The 13,332-nt window shown below is 50.7% G+C and overlaps 1 protein-coding gene and 4 non-coding genes across 5 annotated transcripts in view; all 5 read right to left on the reverse strand.

Moving 5' to 3' along the window:
- The window catches only part of LOC138493055 (myb-related transcription factor, partner of profilin-like), a 152,063-nt gene that overhangs the window by 83,557 nt on the left and 55,174 nt on the right, over positions 1 to 13,332 (reverse strand). The window lies entirely within an intron of this gene.
- On the reverse strand, positions 2,019 to 2,159 carry LOC138496551 (U4 spliceosomal RNA). The gene has a single exon (XR_011278052.1). It is a non-coding gene; the product is annotated as a U4 spliceosomal RNA (small nuclear RNA).
- Positions 5,668 to 5,808, reverse strand: LOC138496552 (U4 spliceosomal RNA). Its single transcript, XR_011278053.1, has one exon. It is a non-coding gene; the product is annotated as a U4 spliceosomal RNA (small nuclear RNA).
- On the reverse strand, positions 9,317 to 9,457 carry LOC138496677 (U4 spliceosomal RNA). Its single transcript, XR_011278167.1, has one exon. It is a non-coding gene; the product is annotated as a U4 spliceosomal RNA (small nuclear RNA).
- LOC138496553 (U4 spliceosomal RNA) lies at positions 12,966 to 13,106 on the reverse strand. Its single transcript, XR_011278054.1, has one exon. It is a non-coding gene; the product is annotated as a U4 spliceosomal RNA (small nuclear RNA).

A 13,332-nucleotide genomic window follows, 5' to 3' on the forward strand; every position in this document is an offset into this window, starting at 1 on the left:
CAGTAGGCAACCGCTGCAGGGCCACCCCCTTTCAGAGGGAAGATATATGTGATTTGATGCAGACAGTCTGTTCTCGAGCTCAATTAACCAGAGAGCCACTTTGATCCACAGGAGACAGGAAGATGGGTGCGGCTTAGTAGTACATGTTGTCACCCCTTACCTTTCCTGTTGCAAAGCACTCTGGTCATGACCTTACGCATGACAGAAGATTGGTGGTGGGGACCCAGGATTGGGTCTTTAAGGTAGGCTTAGCATGCTCCAATCACTGGGGCCCATTTGGCTTTAAAAGAGGGCTGAGCCCCTCACTGAGCAGATCATCCGACGACTTCAAAAGGAGTACGAAGAAGGACTCATTCGGACCCTCGGTGATGGTACAGTCTGCCTCACGGCTTCCGCCAGTGAAGGAAGTCCAGGATTTCCAAGAGGGAAGCAAAATACCTCCCAAAACATCTCCCAGGGAACAGAGGGAGATACCCGACTCAGAGGATCCATCAAGCAGCACCAGAACCGGTACCCAGCCAGCACACAGCGTGCCCTGCTAGGTTAAGCCAGCAAGCTTCCTAGGTGGGAAGTGCCAGAGAGTCTCTGAACAAAGGACAAGGCCGTTGCCGGCAAACACTCTTCTCAGCTTTGGGTCGGCCGCCTTAAACGTCGACCCAAGCATTGAGAAGAAGCTCGGAGGAGTGCCACAACAAGCATCAACCAGCGTCCATCTTTTAAGGACTTTTTCGAAGCAGTCGAGCTCTCAAACTGCGACCGGCTGCACCACTGTGGCTGTTCTCACGCTGCAGTCACTAAAGCCGTCTGAGAACCCTCGACCAGCGTTCCAGATCCACCAACCAGCACACAGACAACGATTCTTCACCCCGAGCCGCCGGGTAGGGCAGCCTGCAGCCGTCCGCCCAGCCTCGCTTACCAAACTGCCTGCCAACTGATATCCGCATCTGTCGTCCCTCTTGAACTCTGTCGCCGGAGCTACAAAGCATGCTGGAAGCCACTCGATGCTGTCGAGTACCAAGATCATCTCAAACACCAGTTACATTGTGGTTCTGTCCCCCTGGTCCTTCTCCGAAGGCCCTTAGTGACATTTACGACCTCTTGCTCCCTTGCTGCTGCAACCAAATAACCTTGAACAGTTCAGACTGATTGCTTTACCGACTGCACTCCTGTCAGTATCCAGAGTGCATCCCTCTCCTTTGTGAAACTGTCTGTCCCCTGTTTTCCTTTATAGGGTGGGTTGTATTTTGTAGTGTGTTAGAACTGTCTGTTGTATTAATACTAAAGTAGATATTTGTATACAACCTTGACTGGACAGTCCCTTTTATCAGTGGGTCACAATTGTTTTTTCGCTCTGTTGCAACTAACCAGCCTGACGTTCCGTCCACTGTTCGGACCCCTTCCGGTGTACTAGAGGTGTGGGACTGATTGATGGTCTAGAAAGCGATATTCCTCCCTGGACCACTAGTGCCCCGGAAGTTGATTCGTCACACCAAGAGAGGTCGGGTTGTTGACTCCACGTGAATATGTGTCTATAGAATGCATGGGGACAGAAATGCCCTTTTGCCTCTCTTGGGAAGACTGAGATGGTGAGCGAAGGCCAAAGGTAAAGCGACCCCTCTGCTGCGGTTGGCTTCAGTGGCAGCCAGACCTCCCTGAGTAACCATCCAACAATCTGATGACTTTCGCAAGAGCAGATGTGGCAAAGAGGATCGAAGGCAGACAGGTCACTGTCTGCTAGGTTCTGAAAGCTCATGGTTTTCATGTCGTGAGATCAGGAAGGCAGCGAGACAACTGAGGCGCTTAATGCACCTGCTGCATGGTCACGGTTCCATAGACTTCGCTGCGCCGCTTGGAGTTTACGAATGCGCTAGCTTCTGGAAGTAAACCCCTTTGTTGAGGGTAGGCCACGAGAGAACAAAGAATAGAAGGGATGGGTTCCGAAAAACACACCCCTCTTGCTAGGTCTTCTCCAGTGGAGTAAAAGCGTCATTGTCTCCTTTTCAAACAAATCGGTTCAGCCTCCGTAGAGACTGTCAAAAATTACCAATTCCAGCTATATTTCAAGCTGTCATGGCGGGGTATTGGGTAAAGTTTTCAATAAGCAATAATCGCGCCTCGGTTAAACCTCATGAGCTACGATACTGCCACTGCGCAAAGCTAAAGCACCTGACCCAGAGGCCCGTGCGCCCCGGGAATGGATTCCCATTTAACTTGCACTGATCCCAGCAAGCTCCATCCTGAGCATCCTTTGTCAAACTCATAAAACCGCCTGGATTCCAGTGCCGAGATTTGTTGAGGTGAACACCTGTATCATCTTGCGCTCACCAAACTGACAGCAAATATAGTAGCAAGGTATGCATAGGATTCTGGGAGTAAACATGCAAATGAGCAGGCTGCTACCTGTGCGCTCTTTCCCTTAGCATGATCGGTGGCCTGTTGGCAAGTGACCCCGCCCTCCTGAGAGATTATTGGGCAGGCCGCTGCCAAGGCAACATGGGAGAGGCTTGAGAATGCAAAGAGCCATTGGAGGATTGCACAGGAGCGAGGACAGCATCGAGAAATGGGCTCCTTTGGGGACAGGTGAAGTGATGCTCCACCAGGACGACCAGCTGTTTCTGCAGTGCAGCCAGGACATTGACAAGAAGTGAATCAATTTGTCTCTGAGCGTTCCAACTGTTGACCAAACCATTACAATTTCGATACATTTCCATGCCATCACATACCTACCTGTTTGTGATAATTGCACTTGTCCTTGAAAATAGACCCGATTTTGCAGGGGACTCTGGGAAAAGTGAAAAGGTCCTATGTAATTCACGTCTTGTACCCTGTCTCATAGGGCGGACCCTGCAATTCTACTTCCACTCCACTGCCAAAAATGAAGCGGCCTTGCCCTGTTCAGGCTTTTTGCTGTAGCCCCTGGGCCTTTGCAGAGCCATCTGCTTAGTGTGGCTCTGCCACTGAGGTCAGAAGAGAACATTTAGCCTGAGAAACGGCTGTCTGTGTGTGCAGCTTGGAGAAGACACTGTTGCCATGGGAAAGACATGCCTGTTTGCTGTGCAAATGAAGTGCAGACACAGACAGAAGAGACCACTTGACTGGTAGGAATTGAAGAACCTGACCAAGAGTGAGGAATTAGACCATCCGCACGGGGAGTGTGCGCTCCGCCTGGGCTGGTTTGATACTTTTAAAAAAGAAATGGAATGTTGGTAGGTAAACCTCCTGGAAATGTGTGGGGCTATTCCGCACACATTTCCCAATGGACACTGCACAACAAACACATAGTCAAGTGCACTCTGGGGGACACAGTCTACCGGTGCGGTCCTCCTGTCACATTTAGCTGCAATGTGACAGCCATGGGTACATCAAAGCATCTCTGAAGGGGGAAGGCAACGCCTTCCTCCGGCCCTGGTCAGCCTACTTAAAATAGCAAAGGCTCCATCGATATGCCCTGCCTATTGTTAGGTTCTCTCTGATGGCAGCGCATACTGATGAGAGTTAAGTGAAGCAGGCCTGCCAAGAGGCCTGTTCACAGAACTAACACAGGGCAGGAAACCCCAACACCTTTTTCATATGCAATGTGTCAGCTTGAAGCTAGCTCCCACCCCTCTGTATGAAGGCCATTGAATGTCATGTGTGGAACAACTGTTTACAGTAGGCAACCGCTGCAGGGCCACCCCCTTTCAGAGGGAAGATATATGTGATTTGATGCAGACAGTCTGTTCTCGAGCTCAATCAACCAGAGAGCCACTTTGATCCACAGGAGACAGGAAGATGGGTGCGGCTTAGTAGTACATGTTGTCACCCCTTACCTTTCCTGTTGCAAAGCACTCTGGTCATGACCTTACGCATGACAGAAGATTGGTGGTGGGGACCCAGGATTGGGTCTTTAAGGTAGGCTTAGCATGCTCCAATCACTGGGGCCCATTTGGCTTTAAAAGAGGGCTGAACCCCTCACTGAGCAGATCATCCGACGACTTCAAAAGGAGTACGAAGAAGGACTCATTCGGACCCTCGGTGATGGTACAGTCTGCCTCACGGCTTCCGCCAGTGAAGGAAGTCCAGGATTTCCAAGAGGGAAGCAAAATACCTCCCAAAACATCTCCCAGGGAACAGAGGGAGATACCCGACTCAGAGGATCCATCAAGCAGCACCAGAACCGGTACCCAGCCAGCACACAGCGTGCCCTGCTAGGTTAAGCCAGCAAGCTTCCTAGGTGGGAAGTGCCAGAGAGTCTCTGAACAAAGGACAAGGCCGTTGCCGGCAAACACTCTTCTCAGCTTTGGGTCGGCCGCCTTAAACGTCGACCCAAGCATTGAGAAGAAGCTCGGAGGAGTGCCACAACAAGCATCAACCAGCGTCCATCTTTTAAGGACTTTTTCGAAGCAGTCGAGCTCTCAAACTGCGACCGGCTGCACCACTGTGGCTGTTCTCACGCTGCAGTCACTAAAGCCGTCTGAGAACCCTCGACCAGCGTTCCAGATCCACCAACCAGCACACAGACAACGATTCTTCACCCCGAGCCGCCGGGTAGGGCAGCCTGCAGCCGTCCGCCCAGCCTCGCTTACCAAACTGCCTGCCAACTGATATCCGCATCTGTCGTCCCTCTTGAACTCTGTCGCCGGAGCTACAAAGCATGCTGGAAGCCACTCGATGCTGTCGAGTACCAAGATCATCTCAAACACCAGTTACATTGTGGTTCTGTCCCCCTGGTCCTTCTCCGAAGGGCCTTAGTGACATTTACGACCTCTTGCTCCCTTGCTGCTGCAACCAAATAACCTTGAACAGTTCAGACTGATTGCTTCACCGACTGCACTCCTGTCAGTATCCAGAGTGCATCCCTCTCCTTTGTGAAACTGTCTGTCCCCTGTTTTCCTTTATAGGGTGGGTTGTATTTTGTAGTGTGTTAGAACTGTCTGTTGTATTAATACTAAAGTAGATATTTGTATACAACCTTGACTGGACAGTCCCTTTTATCAGTGGGTCACAATTGTTTTTTCGCTCTGTTGCAACTAGCCAGCCTGACGTTCCGTCCACTGTTCGGACCCCTTCCGGTGTACTAGAGGTGTGGGACTGATTGATGGTCTAGAAAGCGATATTCCTCCCTGGACCACTAGTGCCCCGGAAGTTGATTCGTCACACCAAGAGAGGTCGGGTTGTTGACTCCACGTGAATATGTGTCTATAGAATGCATGGGGACAGAAATGCCCTTTTGCCTCTCTTGGGAAGACTGAGATGGTGAGCGAAGGCCAAAGGTAAAGCGACCCCTCTGCTGCGGTTGGCTTCAGTGGCAGCCAGACCTCCCTGAGTAACCATCCAACAATCTGATGACTTTCGCAAGAGCAGATGTGGCAAAGAGGATCGAAGGCAGACAGGTCACTGTCTGCTAGGTTCTGAAAGCTCATGGTTTTCATGTCGTGAGATCAGGAAGGCAGCGAGACAACTGAGGCGCTTAATGCACCTGCTGCATGGTCACGGTTCCATAGACTTCGCTGCGCCGCTTGGAGTTTACGAATGCGCTAGCTTCTGGAAGTAAACCCCTTTGTTGAGGGTAGGCCACGAGAGAACAAAGAATAGAAGGGATGGGTTCCGAAAAACACACCCCTCTTGCTAGGTCTTCTCCAGTGGAGTAAAAGCGTCATTGTCTCCTTTTCAAACAAATCGGTTCAGCCTCCGTAGAGACTGTCAAAAATTACCAATTCCAGCTATATTTCAAGCTGTCATGGCGGGGTATTGGGTAAAGTTTTCAATAAGCAATAATCGCGCCTCGGTTAAACCTCATGAGCTACGATACTGCCACTGCGCAAAGCTAAAGCACCTGACCCAGAGGCCCGTTCGCCCCGGGAATGGATTCCCATTTAACTTGCACTGATCCCAGCAAGCTCCATCCTGAGCATCCTTTGTCAAACTCATAAAACCGCCTGGATTCCAGTGCCGAGATTTGTTGAGGTGAACACCTGTATCATCTTGCGCTCACCAAACTGACAGCAAATATAGTAGCAAGGTATGCATAGGATTCTGGGAGTAAACATGCAAATGAGCAGGCTGCTACCTGTGCGCTCTTTCCCTTAGCATGATCGGTGGCCTGTTGGCAAGTGACCCCGCCCTCCTGAGAGATTATTGGGCAGGCCGCTGCCAAGGCAACATGGGAGAGGCTTGAGAATGCAAAGAGCCATTGGAGGATTGCACAGGAGCGAGGACAGCATCGAGAAATGGGCTCCTTTGGGGACAGGTGAAGTGATGCTCCACCAGGACGACCAGCTGTTTCTGCAGTGCAGCCAGGACATTGACAAGAAGTGAATCAATTTGTCTCTGAGCGTTCCAACTGTTGACCAAACCATTACAATTTCGATACATTTCCATGCCATCACATACCTACCTGTTTGTGATAATTGCACTTGTCCTTGAAAATAGACCCGATTTTGCAGGGGACTCTGGGAAAAGTGAAAAGGTCCTATGTAATTCACGTCTTGTACCCTGTCTCATAGGGCGGACCCTGCAATTCTACTTCCACTCCACTGCCAAAAATGAAGCGGCCTTGCCCTGTTCAGGCTTTTTGCTGTAGCCCCTGGGCCTTTGCAGAGCCATCTGCTTAGTGTGGCTCTGCCACTGAGGTCAGAAGAGAACATTTAGCCTGAGAAACGGCTGTCTGTGTGTGCAGCTTGGAGAAGACACTGTTGCCATGGGAAAGACATGCCTGTTTGCTGTGCAAATGAAGTGCAGACACAGACAGAAGAGACCACTTGACTGGTAGGAATTGAAGAACCTGACCAAGAGTGAGGAATTAGACCATCCGCACGGGGAGTGTGCGCTCCGCCTGGGCTGGTTTGATACTTTTAAAAAAGAAATGGAATGTTGGTAGGTAAACCTCCTGGAAATGTGTGGGGCTATTCCGCACACATTTCCCAATGGACACTGCACAACAAACACATAGTCAAGTGCACTCTGGGGGACACAGTCTACCGGTGCGGTCCTCCTGTCACATTTAGCTGCAATGTGACAGCCATGGGTACATCAAAGCATCTCTGAAGGGGGAAGGCAACGCCTTCCTCCGGCCCTGGTCAGCCTACTTAAAATAGCAAAGGCTCCATCGATATGCCCTGCCTATTGTTAGGTTCTCTCTGATGGCAGCGCATACTGATGAGAGTTAAGTGAAGCAGGCCTGCCAAGAGGCCTGTTCACAGAACTAACACAGGGCAGGAAACCCCAACACCTTTTTCATATGCAATGTGTCAGCTTGAAGCTAGCTCCCACCCCTCTGTATGAAGGCCATTGAATGTCATGTGTGGAACAACTGTTTACAGTAGGCAACCGCTGCAGGGCCACCCCCTTTCAGAGGGAAGATATATGTGATTTGATGCAGACAGTCTGTTCTCGAGCTCAATTAACCAGAGAGCCACTTTGATCCACAGGAGACAGGAAGATGGGTGCGGCTTAGTAGTACATGTTGTCACCCCTTACCTTTCCTGTTGCAAAGCACTCTGGTCATGACCTTACGCATGACAGAAGATTGGTGGTGGGGACCCAGGATTGGGTCTTTAAGGTAGGCTTAGCATGCTCCAATCACTGGGGCCCATTTGGCTTTAAAAGAGGGCTGAGCCCCTCACTGAGCAGATCATCCGACGACTTCAAAAGGAGTACGAAGAAGGACTCATTCGGACCCTCGGTGATGGTACAGTCTGCCTCACGGCTTCCGCCAGTGAAGGAAGTCCAGGATTTCCAAGAGGGAAGCAAAATACCTCCCAAAACATCTCCCAGGGAACAGAGGGAGATACCCGACTCAGAGGATCCATCAAGCAGCACCAGAACCGGTACCCAGCCAGCACACAGCGTGCCCTGCTAGGTTAAGCCAGCAAGCTTCCTAGGTGGGAAGTGCCAGAGAGTCTCTGAACAAAGGACAAGGCCGTTGCCGGCAAACACTCTTCTCAGCTTTGGGTCGGCCGCCTTAAACGTCGACCCAAGCATTGAGAAGAAGCTCGGAGGAGTGCCACACCAAGCATCAACCAGCGTCCATCTTTTAAGGACTTTTTCGAAGCAGTCGAGCTCTCAAACTGCGACCGGCTGCACCACTGTGGCTGTTCTCACGCTGCAGTCACTAAAGCCGTCTGAGAACCCTCGACCAGCGTTCCAGATCCACCAACCAGCACACAGACAACGATTCTTCACCCCGAGCCGCCGGGTAGGGCAGCCTGCAGCCGTCCGCCCAGCCTCGCTTACCAAACTGCCTGCCAACTGATATCCGCATCTGTCGTCCCTCTTGAACTCTGTCGCCGGAGCTACAAAGCATGCTGGAAGCCACTCGATGCTGTCGAGTACCAAGATCATCTCAAACACCAGTTACATTGTGGTTCTGTCCCCCTGGTCCTTCTCCGAAGGCCCTTAGTGACATTTACGACCTCTTGCTCCCTTGCTGCTGCAACCAAATAACCTTGAACAGTTCAGACTGATTGCTTTACCGACTGCACTCCTGTCAGTATCCAGAGTGCATCCCTCTCCTTTGTGAAACTGTCTGTCCCCTGTTTTCCTTTATAGGGTGGGTTGTATTTTGTAGTGTGTTAGAACTGTCTGTTGTATTAATACTAAAGTAGATATTTGTATACAACCTTGACTGGACAGTCCCTTTTATCAGTGGGTCACAATTGTTTTTTCGCTCTGTTGCAACTAACCAGCCTGACGTACTGTCCACTGTTCGGACCCCTTCCGGTGTACTAGAGGTGTGGGACTGATTGATGGTCTAGAAAGCGATATTCCTCCCTGGACCACTAGTGCCCCGGAAGTTGATTCGTCACACCAAGAGAGGTCGGGTTGTTGACTCCACGTGAATATGTGTCTATAGAATGCATGGGGACAGAAATGCCCTTTTGCCTCTCTTGGGAAGACTGAGATGGTGAGCGAAGGCCAAAGGTAAAGCGACCCCTCTGCTGCGGTTGGCTTCAGTGGCAGCCAGACCTCCCTGAGTAACCATCCAACAATCTGATGACTTTCGCAAGAGCAGATGTGGCAAAGAGGATCGAAGGCAGACAGGTCACTGTCTGCTAGGTTCTGAAAGCTCATGGTTTTCATGTCGTGAGATCAGGAAGGCAGCGAGACAACTGAGGCGCTTAATGCACCTGCTGCATGGTCACGGTTCCATAGACTTCGCTGCGCCGCTTGGAGTTTACGAATGCGCTAGCTTCTGGAAGTAAACCCCTTTGTTGAGGGTAGGCCACGAGAGAACAAAGAATAGAAGGGATGGGTTCCGAAAAACACACCCCTCTTGCTAGGTCTTCTCCAGTGGAGTAAAAGCGTCATTGTCTCCTTTTCAAACAAATCGGTTCAGCCTCCGTAGAGACTGTCAAAAATTACCAATTCCAGCTATATTTCAAGCTGTCATGGCGGGGAATTGGGTAAAGTTTTCAATAAGCAATAATCGCACCTCGGTTAAACCTCATGAGCTACGATACTGCCACTGCGCAAAGCTAAAGCACCTGACCCAGAGGCCCGTGCGCCCCGGGAATGGATTCCCATTTAACTTGCACTGATCCCAGCAAGCTCCATCCTGAGCATCCTTTGTCAAACTCATAAAACCGCCTGGATTCCAGTGCCGAGATTTGTTGAGGTGAACACCTGTATCATCTTGCGCTCACCAAACTGACAGCAAATATAGTAGCAAGGTATGCATAGGATTCTGGGAGTAAACATGCAAATGAGCAGGCTGCTACCTGTGCGCTCTTTCCCTTAGCATGATCGGTGGCCTGTTGGCAAGTGACCCCGCCCTCCTGAGAGATTATTGGGCAGGCCGCTGCCAAGGCAACATGGGAGAGGCTTGAGAATGCAAAGAGCCATTGGAGGATTGCACAGGAGCGAGGACAGCATCGAGAAATGGGCTCCTTTGGGGACAGGTGAAGTGATGCTCCACCAGGACGACCAGCTGTTTCTGCAGTGCAGCCAGGACATTGACAAGAAGTGAATCAATTTGTCTCTGAGCGTTCCAACTGTTGACCAAACCATTACAATTTCGATACATTTCCATGCCATCACATACCTACCTGTTTGTGATAATTGCACTTGTCCTTGAAAATAGACCCGATTTTGCAGGGGACTCTGGGAAAAGTGAAAAGGTCCTATGTAATTCACGTCTTGTACCCTGTCTCATAGGGCGGACCCTGCAATTCTACTTCCACTCCACTGCCAAAAATGAAGCGGCCTTGCCCTGTTCAGGCTTTTTGCTGTAGCCCCTGGGCCTTTGCAGAGCCATCTGCTTAGTGTGGCTCTGCCACTGAGGTCAGAAGAGAACATTTAGCCTGAGAAACGGCTGTCTGTGTGTGCAGCTTGGAGAAGACACTGTTGCCATGGGAAAGACATGCCTGTTTGCTGTGCAAATGAAGTGCAGACACAGACAGAAGAGACCACTTGACTGGTAGGAATTGAAGAACCTGACCAAGAGTGAGGAATTAGACCATCCGCACGGGGAGTGTGCGCTCCGCCTGGGCTGGTTTGATACTTTTAAAAAAGAAATGGAATGTTGGTAGGTAAACCTCCTGGAAATGTGTGGGGCTATTCCGCACACATTTCCCAATGGACACTGCACAACAAACACATAGTCAAGTGCACTCTGGGGGACACAGTCTACCGGTGCGGTCCTCCTGTCACATTTAGCTGCAATGTGACAGCCATGGGTACATCAAAGCATCTCTGAAGGGGGAAGGCAACGCCTTCCTCCGGCCCTGGTCAGCCTACTTAAAATAGCAAAGGCTCCATCGATATGCCCTGCCTATTGTTAGGTTCTCTCTGATGGCAGCGCATACTGATGAGAGTTAAGTGAAGCAGGCCTGCCAAGAGGCCTGTTCACAGAACTAACACAGGGCAGGAAACCCCAACACCTTTTTCATATGCAATGTGTCAGCTTGAAGCTAGCTCCCACCCCTCTGTATGAAGGCCATTGAATGTCATGTGTGGAACAACTGTTTACAGTAGGCAACCGCTGCAGGGCCACCCCCTTTCAGAGGGAAGATATATGTGATTTGATGCAGACAGTCTGTTCTCGAGCTCAATCAACCAGAGAGCCACTTTGATCCACAGGAGACAGGAAGATGGGTGCGGCTTAGTAGTACATGTTGTCACCCCTTACCTTTCCTGTTGCAAAGCACTCTGGTCATGACCTTACGCATGACAGAAGATTGGTGGTGGGGACCCAGGATTGGGTCTTTAAGGTAGGCTTAGCATGCTCCAATCACTGGGGCCCATTTGGCTTTAAAAGAGGGCTGAACCCCTCACTGAGCAGATCATCCGACGACTTCAAAAGGAGTACGAAGAAGGACTCATTCGGAGCCTCGGTGATGGTACAGTCTGCCTCACGGCTTCCGCCAGTGAAGGAAGTCCAGGATTTCCAAGAGGGAAGCAAAATACCTCCCAAAACATCTCCCAGGGAACAGAGGGAGATACCCGACTCAGAGGATCCATCAAGCAGCACCAGAACCGGTACCCAGCCAGCACACAGCGTGCCCTGCTAGGTTAAGCCAGCAAGCTTCCTAGGTGGGAAGTGCCAGAGAGTCTCTGAACAAAGGACAAGGCCGTTGCCGGCAAACACTCTTCTCAGCTTTGGGTCGGCCGCCTTAAACGTCGACCCAAGCATTGAGAAGAAGCTCGGAGGAGTGCCACAACAAGCATCAACCAGCGTCCATCTTTTAAGGACTTTTTCGAAGCAGTCGAGCTCTCAAACTGCGACCGGCTGCACCACTGTGGCTGTTCTCACGCTGCAGTCACTAAAGCCGTCTGAGAACCCTCGACCAGCGTTCCAGATCCACCAACCAGCACACAGACAACGATTCTTCACCCCGAGCCGCCGGGTAGGGCAGCCTGCAGCCGTCCGCCCAGCCTCGCTTACCAAACTGCCTGCCAACTGATATCCGCATCTGTCGTCCCTCTTGAACTCTGTCGCCGGAGCTACAAAGCATGCTGGAAGCCACTCGATGCTGTCGAGTACCAAGATCATCTCAAACACCAGTTACATTGTGGTTCTGTCCCCCTGGTCCTTCTCCGAAGGGCCTTAGTGACATTTACGACCTCTTGCTCCCTTGCTGCTGCAACCAAATAACCTTGAACAGTTCAGACTGATTGCTTCACCGACTGCACTCCTGTCAGTATCCAGAGTGCATCCCTCTCCTTTGTGAAACTGTCTGTCCCCTGTTTTCCTTTATAGGGTGGGTTGTATTTTGTAGTGTGTTAGAACTGTCTGTTGTATTAATACTAAAGTAGATATTTGTATACAACCTTGACTGGACAGTCCCTTTTATCAGTGGGTCACAATTGTTTTTTCGCTCTGTTGCAACTAACCAGCCTGACGTACTGTCCACTGTTCGGACCCCTTCCGGTGTACTAGAGGTGTGGGACTGATTGATGGTCTAGAAAGCGATATTCCTCCCTGGACCACTAGTGCCCCGGAAGTTGATTCGTCACACCAAGAGAGGTCGGGTTGTTGACTCCACGTGAATATGTGTCTATAGAATGCATGGGGACAGAAATGCCCTTTTGCCTCTCTTGGGAAGACTGAGATGGTGAGCGAAGGCCAAAGGTAAAGCGACCCCTCTGCTGCGGTTGGCTTCAGTGGCAGCCAGACCTCCCTGAGTAACCATCCAACAATCTGATGACTTTCGCAAGAGCAGATGTGGCAAAGAGGATCGAAGGCAGACAGGTCACTGTCTGCTAGGTTCTGAAAGCTCATGGTTTTCATGTCGTGAGATCAGGAAGGCAGCGAGACAACTGAGGCGCTTAATGCACCTGCTGCATGGTCACGGTTCCATAGACTTCGCTGCGCCGCTTGGAGTTTACGAATGCGCTAGCTTCTGGAAGTAAACCCCTTTGTTGAGGGTAGGCCACGAGAGAACAAAGAATAGAAGGGATGGGTTCCGAAAAACACACCCCTCTTGCTAGGTCTTCTCCAGTGGAGTAAAAGCGTCATTGTCTCCTTTTCAAACAAATCGGTTCAGCCTCCGTAGAGACTGTCAAAAATTACCAATTCCAGCTATATTTCAAGCTGTCATGGCGGGGTATTGGGTAAAGTTTTCAATAAGCAATAATCGCGCCTCGGTTAAACCTCATGAGCTACGATACTGCCACTGCGCAAAGCTAAAGCACCTGACCCAGAGGCCCGTTCGCCCCGGGAATGGATTCCCATTTAACTTGCACTGATCCCAGCAAGCTCCATCCTGAGCATCCTTTGTCAAACTCATAAAACCGCCTGGATTCCAGTGCCAAGATTTGTTGAGGTGAACACCTGTATCATCTTGCGCTCACCAAACTGACAGCAAATATAGTAGCAAGGTATGCATAGGATTCTGGGAGTAAACATGCAAA

This window comes from Ambystoma mexicanum, chromosome 10 (assembly GCF_040938575.1).
Source record: "Ambystoma mexicanum isolate Mex_15411 chromosome 10, UKY_AmexF1_1, whole genome shotgun sequence".
NCBI lineage: Eukaryota > Metazoa > Chordata > Amphibia > Caudata > Ambystomatidae > Ambystoma > Ambystoma mexicanum.